Source organism: Triticum aestivum, chromosome 6B (assembly GCF_018294505.1).
Source record: "Triticum aestivum cultivar Chinese Spring chromosome 6B, IWGSC CS RefSeq v2.1, whole genome shotgun sequence".
In the NCBI taxonomy this organism is placed as follows: domain Eukaryota; kingdom Viridiplantae; phylum Streptophyta; class Magnoliopsida; order Poales; family Poaceae; genus Triticum; species Triticum aestivum.
In genome coordinates this window covers 5881250-5893755 of record NC_057810.1, presented here as the reverse complement: position 1 = coordinate 5893755, position 12506 = coordinate 5881250, and the positions used below count along the sequence as shown (strand labels likewise).

At 40.6% G+C, this 12506-nt stretch overlaps 2 long non-coding RNA genes across 2 annotated transcripts; both read left to right on the top strand.

Moving 5' to 3' along the window:
* Positions 1–535: 535 nt before the first annotated feature.
* LOC123133061 (uncharacterized) lies at positions 536–2329 on the top strand. The gene is made up of 2 exons (XR_006465152.1): positions 536–1078; positions 1993–2329. It is a non-coding gene; the product is annotated as an uncharacterized lncRNA (long non-coding RNA).
* A 4145-nt stretch (positions 2330–6474) lies between these two features.
* LOC123133060 (uncharacterized) lies at positions 6475–8269 on the top strand. The gene is made up of 2 exons (XR_006465151.1): positions 6475–7017; positions 7933–8269. It is a non-coding gene; the product is annotated as an uncharacterized lncRNA (long non-coding RNA).
* The last annotated feature ends 4237 nt before the right edge of the window (positions 8270–12506 follow it).

Genomic DNA, 12506 nt, shown 5'->3' with positions numbered 1-12506 from the left:
GTTCAGGAAAAAAATTTGTCTTCACAGTATTAAGATCTTCAAGCCATGAAACATAATGACTTATCTCCTCGCAGTAGTAGGTCCTGTCTACCAAGCGTCGGACATGTTTGCTTGAACCGAAATAAGCTGACAATACAAATTAGTTGTCAACTATTTTTAAATAAACTGTATCAAAGACATAAACATATGCATGCATGGTTGAGAAAAACTCACATAATGGTAGAACTGGAGGCGTTTGCACACCCAGATGTCTATATTACCTTCAATATCATCTTCCGGACGAATATCAAAGGTGATAACCATATCAGGCTCAAATGCATAAGCCTTGCATAGTGCTTGCCAAGTTTTGCATTCAAAATGGGTGTATGTGTCGAGTGCGAATTTTTGGAGGCCGAGCACCTCGGGTCGGCTTATCTCGGCCGTGCAATGGGTTTTTGGGATTTGAAATGCGTCAGGCTTTTGACAGGCTGCTGTCGGCCTAGGCATCCATATACGGTCCAGAATACATCGGCCTAGTGTACATGTTTGGCCCATATCGCTGCTCGGGTGCCTTCTCCTGTCGTTGTCCTTGACCTCGTGGAATAGTCCCAGCCACGGAACAACTCTGCTTCTCCGCTCCCCTGTCTCTCCCTGGCCGACGGCGGCGCCGCCGCTCTCCGGCAAGATGTTTGGGGTCTACTGCGGCATGTATGTATATTACTCCCTCCTTCATCCTGATGTCCTGACATGCTTAATCGCCCGGCATACTTTGTGGATTTGGATTTGGTTGACCACGCCGCCTGCTTATCTTTCAGATCCAATCCGTCTGCTTCACCATGCCGGAGTCTATGGAAGGCTTCCACTGATTCTCCTCTACAGCATGTTCTTATTGTTTTGGTTTTCCTCGTCCGCGGGCTGCCAGTTCTGGACACTGACCCTCTAGCCATGATGAGGCCGGTCAAGAAGTAGCAGGCTTCTCTTAGCATCGCCAATGAGGAAATCTGTCGTGCCGGGAAACTATGCCAGGCAAAGTGTTAGATTCCCCCTGAATTCGATGGGATTCATGTGTGATTTGAAGCTACCAGCGGCTGGACCGGAGGTATTGTTCATTTTTTCCTCCTTGTTCGATGCCATGAAAACGAAAACTTCTCTTGTATACGAGGACAGTAGATTGTTTGATCTATGACTAATGTAAATTTCAGTGCTTGGTTAACAGTCGTTATTTTCTGATTTTTCAGGCAGTTAATTGAGGTCTGGTGTGCTATCCGTATCGACTAATGTAAATTATCAGTGCTTAGTTAACTGTCTCAACTGTCGTTATTTTCTGAATCTTCCTGAAGTACCCATCTTGGCTGAATTCATTTTCTTTGGGTTGATTCAATAGGTGAAAACCTGTCCCAGGCCACTGAATTTGCAGGAGAATCTGCAAATCTTTTGCTTGCAATAAACATATTTTTTGTTACTTCTTTTACGTCAAGGACATGTCAACTATGTTTATAGGGCATCGGTTTCCGGTAATTGCCTTTGGCTCCTAGGTGCATATGGACCCATTGTCGAAATACACATTTTGAAAAGTTGAAAAATTCGGAACAAAAATTCCACGTGTATATTCGGACATTTTATGTGCGTTCACAAGGTTTCAGTGAAAAACGACGTTTTTTGTGGCTTGTGTAAAAAAGATAATTTCTGATGCTTCATTCTAACTATTCACGAGGCATTTCTTTATCTTTTTTACACAAGCCACAAAAAACGTCGTTTTTCACTGAAACCTTGTGAACGCACATAAAATGTCCGAATATACATGTGGGATTTTTGTTCCAAATTTTTCAACTTTTCAAAATGTGTATTTCGACAATGGGTGCATATGCACCTAGGAGCCAAAACGCCGCTCTCGTCAGTTTCCAATTTTGGAGTGTTCAATAATTGTTTTTATATTTCGCTATAGCTTTTCTAGTACTCTATGCTTTTGCTGCTTGGCTACCTTTGTTGAGCAAACTGTTCATTTTTTCCCAGGTTTGGGATGTTGGGAGCAGCAGTGAAGCGTGAGGTCGATCCAAACAGAATGAATACTTTGGAAATGTCAATTAGGTCATTTTAACCAAGCGGGAATTATCCCAAGCTTCTCTCCGGACTGCTTAGGTACAAAATGAAAATTAGATACTAAGACTAGCTAGATGTAGTTCCCCCGATATGTTATAGATTGTTCAGTGCTTACTATGCTTGTATTTGATATGGAGGTGATTTGCAAATTCTGGGATATTAGGAGCGCATGTCATCGGGACTCATTTTGTTGTAGGTGTCGGCCTAAACAAAATTGTGTTAGAGGCCGCGTTGGTGGCACAAACGAGTTGCTTGCTCATGTTTTCTTCTGGTCACACCTGAAAACACAGTTGTGCATTTTATTTTTTGGTATTGAAAAAATCAAGTACGCTGTCATTTGGCTAAACTTTTTTTTTGAATTTTCAAGGGGGGGGGGGGGGGAGATTTCCCCACCTGAATTGTATTCATTTGCCTATAAGGCTTTAGCAGCCTATCCCAAGATAGGTTCAAGTGAACCAGAGGTACAAGGGGGCACAAGGGAGAAGAGATAAACAGAAAACAACCCACGCCAACAACACACATAACAGGGGGAACAACGAGGGAAAAACACAACAAAGAGCACCAAAGGAGAAATCTAACGGCATTGGCCAGCCGGACCAAACCACGACACTGCACTGTCGACGCAATCGAAAGGCCCACGCATCCGAGACTGCACAATGCCGCGACACCACCTGTGCCCCCTTATTCATTACTCGAAATTTAAAAATGTTCTCCAACAGAAATTGTAAATTATTTTTGAAAACTGTGAACGTTTAAAACAAAATGGAAACCAAAAATAAAAGTAAAAGGAAAAGAAAGAAAACATAAAAAATAAACCAAAAACATCCGTCAAAAACTGGTAGAAAAAACTACAGAAGAATAAAACAAGAACACGGAAAGGAAGAATCTTCCTAAACCCGAAAAAACCAGACCTGGAACCTTCCGAAAACTGTATGGTGTAGCTAATTGGGCCGGCCCTGTCTCCTCTTAGTCCTTGTCCGTCTGCTCCAGCACCTAAAAACATTGTGTTTTCCAAAACTGTACGGAATTTTCAGAAAACTGTTCGGGATTTTAAAATTGTTCATGTTTCCAAGAATATTAATCAATTTATAATAAATCTTATTTTTATCAAAAGTTAAAGAAATTAATAAAATGTTTCGAATCTGACACTGCAGTATGTTCTTAGATATTTGCATCGGCAATTGGTTAGCAATACCTATTTGTTAGAGTGGCTGGTAACACTTTGTTGGGTCTTTGATGTCGTGGTTTCGATCCTTCAACTCGTCTTTTTTATACTTTTACTCGTGCCAAACAGGGGTTGTTTTGGTGCCTGGGTCTTTCACAGCCCACACAACTTAGCCAGCCCAACTACTTGGGAAATAGGGCAAAAGAAAATTAAATAGTTCCACATTGCTCATTTACGTACGATCGTACCAATTTGCATACATGTGTGAAATGATATGTAGTAAGCTAGACAAAGGATGGATGGATTAAACTGGACGAAGAATGGATGGATTGGTACGTGAGATAATTGTGAAAGGACCCTGAATTTCTTTGGATTGCTACCTGAGGAAAAGATAAGAGAAGACCCGTTGAAAAAATAACAGAGTAGAATTAATTTCGGTTGTACTATATCGGTGTCTTGTACATGGAAAAAAGAAGACCCGCTAGTGCGGGCTTTTGGCGGGCAACCTTCTAGGAGGTGGTTATTTTTAAAAAACAATAGAAAGTGACATTTTGGAGATTCAAAAATATCTGAAAAAATCTGCACATTCGTATGGATGTATTCAACATGTATATAAAATCTAACAATGAAATACATTATGGTGAGAGCTACACAAAAAAGAGGAAATCCTGCGTTTCTAATAATGAACAGTGTTCATACTGTTCATCAGTTTGAAAATCATGATTTGTCTTTTTTCTGTAGCTCTAAACCTAATATATTTCATCTTCGAAATTTACACACATGTAGAATACATCCATATAAACATGTATTATTTTTCAAAAAAATTGATACCTTAAAATATGTATTTCTTTTTTTAAAACAACCTCCATGGAGGTTGCCCGCCATTGGCATTTAGTGGAAGACCCGCTCAGTTCCGTATTATGGAATTTCAAACCTTGCAATCCCCTCGAATAAATGGAAAAATAGCCCAGGGCCTAAATGTTCAAATTTCATACCTTAAATCCCCTCGAGTAATGAATAGGAAACTAGTGATTACTTCACAAGTGGCGAAACCCAGAACCTAAATGTTCCTTCTCACGTGTGCACATGGTTATGCTGGCACATGTGATTCTCACTAAATTTAAACATACACTATTTGTTTCTCACATTGCAACGCACGTGCATATATGCTAGTGAGCTTAAACAAAACAACCAAGAAAGAAAGAAAAATCTAAGAAATCCAGCCCCCCAATCTTAAAATGAAAATACTTTTAACCAGAGAGCACTGTCTGACAAATAGCTATGACACAAAATGTTTATTCAGGAGATGATAAAGGGAAATCAATATGGTCAACTCATATTTCCCACGATGAGGAATATGAGTCAATTGGTGCCAAGGATACGATGAGGAATATGAGTCAATTGGTGCCAAGAACAAAGGAGTTGCATTGCACCATCATCATTGGTGCCCAGTTTTAGCCCTCATTTGAGCAGTCACGCCCTGGTAGCAGTTTATGCCCCAGAATAAATGCAAGGGGAGCACAAAGAGGTTCTTCATTTCATATACAAAAAATGATTAAAATGATACTTTTGGCATCATGTCGACAGGACTCTATCTTTTCTTGAAACCACCAGCCTCAGGATCTTGTATCACGGAATGAGTAAAGAGACTTGCCGGTAACGAGATTGAACTAGCACTAGTGCAGAACCGGGCAATAGCACCGGTTCGTAAGGCCCTTTAGTATCGGTTCCATAACCGGCACTTAAAGTGTGGTCACTAAAGCCCCCCCCCCTTTAGTACCGGTTCAGCACGAACCGGTGCTAAAGGGCAACCACGTGGCACGAGCCAGCTCCAGGGGCCGGGAGCCCTTTAGTACCGGTTGGTAACACCAACCGGTACTAAATGTTTGTGGGGTTTTGTTTTATTTTTGTTTTGTTTTTGTTTTTGTTTCATCATCATCATCATCATCATCGCATATTAATAAATAAATAAACTCTAGCTAGCTAAAAATCATCGTAGTCGTCATTAATTATCACTATTTAATCATCACAGTCATTACCGCTAGCTAATCATCACCAACACTGGCTAGCTTAAAGAAGAAACATTCACTTTGTAACAGAAGCAAAGATATCATCGACTTCAACATAATCATCACCAACATCGAAGTTCAGGACAATACAGACATGAGAGAGGACAAGTACTAATTAAGAGCATGAACTAGCTACTCCTGCTGCTCCCTCTCAGGTAGAATAGCATAGAACATGTATAGCTCTCCTGATTCATCATACTGGAGCATGCAGATGAATCTGTCTCCTAATCTTGGGTTGCGCTTCTCCTTGCTGCCCCCTAGTACTTCTCTGTGATCGTTAACAATTTTGCTCCAATCTTTCACTATTAAGCATTCGTTGCTTTCAGAAATCCTGAATGCACTCATGTGCAATGTAGGAAATCTTGGTCGTAAGCTAACCATTGACATGCAACCTTTTGTCTCGATCCACTGAGGCACAACTGTCATCGGGAGTCCCTGTTGAAGAACATCGTATAGTAATTAATATACTTAGCAACGAAAGTTTAGCTTCAAAAATAACGTATGCAAAAGATGCACTAATTAAGGACAAATAGTTAAAATCTTACCATCTTTCGATTATAAATGTGACCGTAGTTCAATACGATCACTATTGGTCGCACGTTTTGAGTACTAACATTTCTAAGTTCAGGAAAAAAATTTGTCTTCACAGTATTAAGATCTTCAAGCCATGAAACATAATGACTTATCTCCTCGCAGTAGTAGGTCCTGTCTACCAAGCGTCGGACATGTTTGCTTGAACCGAAATAAGCTGACAATACAAATTAGTTGTCAACTATTTTTAAATAAACTGTATCAAAGACATAAACATATGCATGCATGGTTGAGAAAAACTCACATAATGGTAGAACTGGAGGCGTTTGCACATCGACCCAGATGTCTATATTACCTTCAATATCATCTTCCGGACGAATATCAAAGGTGATAACCATATCAGGCTCAAATGCATAAGCCTTGCATAGTGCTTGCCAAGTTTTGCATTCAAAATGGGTGTATGTGTCGAGTGCGAATTTTTGGAGGCCGAGCACCTCGGGTCGGCTTATCTCAGCCGTGCAATGGGTTTTTGGGATTTGAAATGCGTCAGGCTTTTGACAGGCTGCTGTCGGCCTAGGCATCCATATACGGTCCAGAATACATCGGCCTAGTGTACATGTTTGGCCCATATCGCTGCTCGGGTGCCTTCTCCTGTCGTTGTCCTTGACCTCGTGGAATAGTCCCAGCCACGGAACAACTCTGCTTCTCCGCTCCCCTGTCTCTCCCTGGCCGACGGCGGCGCCGCCGCTCTCCGGCAAGATGTTTGGGGTCTACTGCGGCATGTATGTATATTACTCCCTCCTTCATCCTGATGTCCTGACATGCTTAATCGCCCGGCATACTTTGTGGATTTGGATTTGGTTGACCACGCCGCCTGCTTATCTTTCAGATCCAATCCGTCTGCTTCACCATGCCGGAGTCTATGGAAGGCTTCCACTGATTCTCCTCTACAGCATGTTCTTATTGTTTTGGTTTTCCTCGTCCGCGGGCTGCCAGTTCTGGACACTGACCCTCTAGCCATGATGAGGCCGGTCAAGAAGTAGCAGGCTTCTCTTAGCATCGCCAATGAGGAAATCTGTCGTGCCGGGAAACTATGCCAGGCAAAGTGTTAGATTCCCCCTGAATTCGATGGGATTCATGTGTGATTTGAAGCTACCAGCGGCTGGACCGGAGGTATTGTTCATTTTTTCCTCCTTGTTCGATGCCATGAAAACGAAAACTTCTCTTGTATACGAGGACAGTAGATTGTTTGATCTATGACTAATGTAAATTTCAGTGCTTGGTTAACAGTCGTTATTTTCTGATTTTTCAGGCAGTTAATTGAGGTCTGGTGTGCTATCCGTATCGACTAATGTAAATTATCAGTGCTTAGTTAACTGTCTCAACTGTCGTTATTTTCTGAATCTTCCTGAAGTACCCATCTTGGCTGAATTCATTTTCTTTGGGTTGATTCAATAGGTGAAAACCTGTCCCAGGCCACTGAATTTGCAGGAGAATCTGCAAATCTTTTGCTTGCAATAAACATATTTTTTGTTACTTCTTTTACGTCAAGGACATGTCAACTATGTTTATAGGGCATCGGTTTCCGGTAATTGCCTTTGGCTCCTAGGTGCATATGGACCCATTGTCGAAATACACATTTTGAAAAGTTGAAAAATTCGGAACAAAAATTCCACGTGTATATTCGGACATTTTATGTGCGTTCACAAGGTTTCAGTGAAAAACGACGTTTTTTGTGGCTTGTGTAAAAAAGATAATTTCTGATGCTTCATTCTAACTATTCACGAGGCATTTCTTTATCTTTTTTACACAAGCCACAAAAAACGTCGTTTTTCACTGAAACCTTGTGAACGCACATAAAATGTCCGAATATACATGTGGGATTTTTGTTCCAAATTTTTCAACTTTTCAAAATGTGTATTTCGACAATGGGTGCATATGCACCTAGGAGCCAAAACGCCGCTCTCGTCAGTTTCCAATTTTGGAGTGTTCAATAATTGTTTTTATATTTCGCTATAGCTTTTCTAGTACTCTATGCTTTTGCTGCTTGGCTACCTTTGTTGAGCAAACTGTTCATTTTTTTCCCAGGTTTGGGATGTTGGGAGCAGCAGTGAAGCGTGAGGTCGATCCAAACAGAATGAATACTTTGGAAATGTCAATTAGGTCATTTTAACCAAGCGGGAATTATCCCAAGCTTCTCTCCGGACTGCTTAGGTACAAAATGAAAATTAGATACTAAGACTAGCTAGATGTAGTTCCCCCGATATGTTATAGATTGTTCAGTGCTTACTATGCTTGTATTTGATATGGAGGTGATTTGCAAATTCTGGGATATTAGGAGCGCATGTCATCGGGACTCATTTTGTTGTAGGTGTCGGCCTAAACAAAATTGTGTTAGAGGCCGCGTTGGTGGCACAAACGAGTTGCTTGCTCATGTTTTCTTCTGGTCACACCTGAAAACACAGTTGTGCATTTTATTTTTTGGTATTGAAAAAATCAAGTACGCTGTCATTTGGCTAAACTTTTTTTTTGAATTTTCAAGGGGGGGGGGGGGGGGGGGAGATTTCCCCACCTGAATTTTTTTCTTTTGCCTATAAGGCTTTAGCAGCCTATCCCAAGATAGGTTCAAGTGAACCAGAGGTACAAGGGGGCACAAGGGAGAAGAGATAAACAGAAAACAACCCACGCCAACAACACACATAACAGGGGGAACAACGAGGGAAAAACACAACAAAGAGCACCAAAGGAGAAATCTAACGGCATTGGCCAGCCGGACCAAACCACGACACTGCACTGTCGACGCAATCGAAAGGCCCACGCATCCGAGACTGCACAATGCCGCGACACCACCTGTGCCCCCTTATTCATTACTCGAAATTTAAAAATGTTCTCCAACAGAAATTGTAAATTATTTTTGAAAACTGTGAACGTTTAAAACAAAATGGAAACCAAAAATAAAAGTAAAAGGAAAAGAAAGAAAACATAAAAAATAAACCAAAAACATCCGTCAAAAACTGGTAGAAAAAACTACAGAAGAATAAAACAAGAACACGGAAAGGAAGAATCTTCCTAAACCCGAAAAAACCAGACCTGGAACCTTCCGAAAACTGTATGGTGTAGCTAATTGGGCCGGCCCTGTCTCCTCTTAGTCCTTGTCCGTCTGCTCCAGCACCTAAAAACATTGTGTTTTCCAAAACTGTACGGAATTTTCAGAAAACTGTTCGGGATTTTAAAATTGTTCATGTTTCCAAGAATATTAATCAATTTATAATAAATCTTATTTTTATCAAAAGTTAAAGAAATTAATAAAATGTTTCGAATCTGACACTGCAGTATGTTCTTAGATATTTGCATCGGCAATTGGTTAGCAATACCTATTTGTTAGAGTGGCTGGTAACACTTTGTTGGGTCTTTGATGTCGTGGTTTCGATCCTTCAACTCGTCTTTTTTATACTTTTACTCGTGCCAAACAGGGGTTGTTTTGGTGCCTGGGTCTTTCACAGCCCACACAACTTAGCCAGCCCAACTACTTGGGAAATAGGGCAAAAGAAAATTAAATAGTTCCACATTGCTCATTTACGTACGATCGTACCAATTTGCATACATGTGTGAAATGATATGTAGTAAGCTAGACAAAGGATGGATGGATTAAACTGGACGAAGAATGGATGGATTGGTACGTGAGATAATTGTGAAAGGACCCTGAATTTCTTTGGATTGCTACCTGAGGAAAAGATAAGAGAAGACCCGTTGAAAAAATAACAGAGTAGAATTAATTTCGGTTGTACTATATCGGTGTCTTGTACATGGAAAAAAGAAGACCCGCTAGTGCGGGCTTTTGGCGGGCAACCTTCTAGGAGGTGGTTATTTTTAAAAAACAATAGAAAGTGACATTTTGGAGATTCAAAAATATCTGAAAAAATCTGCACATTCGTATGGATGTATTCAACATGTATATAAAATCTAACAATGAAATACATTATGGTGAGAGCTACACAAAAAAGAGGAAATCCTGCGTTTCTAATAATGAACAGTGTTCATATTGTTCATCAGTTTGAAAATCATGATTTGTCTTTTTTTTGTAGCTCTAAACCTAATATATTTCATCTTCGAAATTTACACACATGTAGAATACATCCATATAAACATGTATTATTTTTCAAAAAAATTGATACTTTAAAATATGTATTTCTTTTTTTAAAACAACCTCCATGGAGGTTGCCCGCCATTGGCATTTAGTGGAAGACCCGCTCAGTTCCGTATTATGGAATTTCAAACCTTGCAATCCCCTCGAATAAATGGAAAAATAGCCCAGGGCCTAAATGTTCAAATTTCATACCTTAAATCCCCTCGAGTAATGAATAGGAAACTAGTGATTACTTCACAAGTGGCGAAACCCAGAACCTAAATGTTCCTTCTCACGTGTGCACATGGTTATGCTGGCACATGTGATTCTCACTAAATTTAAACATACACTATTTGTTTCTCACATTGCAACGCACGTGCATATATGCTAGTGAGCTTAAACAAAACAACCAAGAAAGAAAGAAAAATCTAAGAAATCCAGCCCCCCAATCTTAAAATGAAAATACTTTTAACCAGAGAGCACTGTCTGACAAATAGCTATGACACAAAATGTTTATTCAGGAGATGATAAAGGGAAATCAATATGGTCAACTCATATTTCCCACGATGAGGAATATGAGTCAATTGGTGCCAAGGATACGATGAGGAATATGAGTCAATTGGTGCCAAGAACAAAGGAGTTGCATTGCACCATCATCATTGGTGCCCAGTTTTAGCCCTCATTTGAGCAGTCACGCCCTGGTAGCAGTTTATGCCCCAGAATAAATGCAAGGGGAGCACAAAGAGGTTCTTCATTTCATATACAAAAAATGATTAAAATGATACTTTTGGCATCATGTCGACAGGACTCTATCTTTTCTTGAAACCACCAGCCTCAGGATCTTGTATCACGGAATGAGTAAAGAGACTTGCCGGTAACGAGATTGAACTAGCACTAGTGCAGAACCGGGCAATAGCACCGGTTCGTAAGGCCCTTTAGTGTCGGTTCCATAACCGGCACTTAAAGTGTGGTCACTAAAGCCCCCCCCCCTTTAGTACCGGTTCAGCACGAACCAGTGCTAAAGGGCAACCACGTGGCACGAGCCAGCTCCAGGGGCCGGGAGCCCTTTAGTACCGGTTGGTAACACCAACCGGTACTAAATATTTGTGGGGTTTTGTTTTATTTTTGTTTTTGTTTTTGTTTTTGTTTCATCATCATCATCATCATCATCGCATATTAATAAATAAATAAACTCTAGCTAGCTAAAAATCATCGTAGTCGTCATTAATTATCACTATTTAATCATCACAGTCATTACCGCTAGCTAATCATCACCAACACTGGCTAGCTTAAAGAAGAAACATTCACTTTGTAACAGAAGCAAAGATATCATCGACTTCAACATAATCATCACCAACATCGAAGTTCAGGACAATACAGACATGAGAGAGGACAAGTACTAATTAAGAGCATGAACTAGCTACTCCTGCTGCTCCCTCTCAGGTAGAATAGCATAGAACATGTATAGCTCTCCTGATTCATCATACTGGAGCATGCAGATGAATCTGTCTCCTAATCTTGGGTTGCGCTTCTCCTTGCTGCCCCCTAGTACTTCTCTGTGATCGTTAACAATTTTGCTCCAATCTTTCACTATTAAGCATTCGTTGCTTTCAGAAATCCTGAATGCACTCATGTGCAATGTAGGAAATCTTGGTCGTAAGCTAACCATTGACATGCAACCTTTTGTCTCGATCCACTGAGGCACAACTGTCATCGGGAGTCCCTGTTGAAGAACATCGTATAGTAATTAATATACTTAGCAACGAAAGTTTAGCTTCAAAAATAACGTATGCAAAAGATGCACTAATTAAGGACAAATAGTTAAAATCTTACCATCTTTCGATTATAAATGTGACCGTAGTTCAATACGATCACTATTGGTCGCACGTTTTGAGTACTAACATTTCTAAGTTCAGGAAAAAAATTTGTCTTCACAGTATTAAGATCTTCAAGCCATGAAACATAATGGCTTATCTCCTCGCAGTAGTAGGTCCTGTCTACCAAGCGTCGGACATGTTTGCTTGAACCGAAATAAGCTGACAATACAAATTAGTTGTCAACTATCTTTAAATAAACGGTATCAAAGACATAAACATATGCATGCATGGTTGAGAAAAACTCACATAATGGTAGAACTGGAGGCGTTTGCACATCGATCCAGATGTCTATATTACCTTCAATATCATCTTCCGGACGAATATCAAAGGTGATAACCATATCAGGCTCAAATGCATAAGCCTTGCATAGTGCTTGCCAAGTTTTGCATTCAAAATGGGTGTATGTGTCGAGTGCGAATTTTTGGAGGCCGAGCACCTCGGGTCGGCTTATCTCGGCCGTGCAATGGGTTTTTGGGATTTGAAATGCGTCAGGCTTTTGACAGGCTGCTGTCGGCCTAGGCATCCATATACGGTCCAGAATACATCGGCCTAGTATACATGTTTGGCCCATATCGCTGCTTGGGTGCCTTCTCCTGTCGTTGTCCTTGACCTCGTGGAATAGTCCCAGCCACGGAACAACTCTGCTTCTCCGCTCCCCT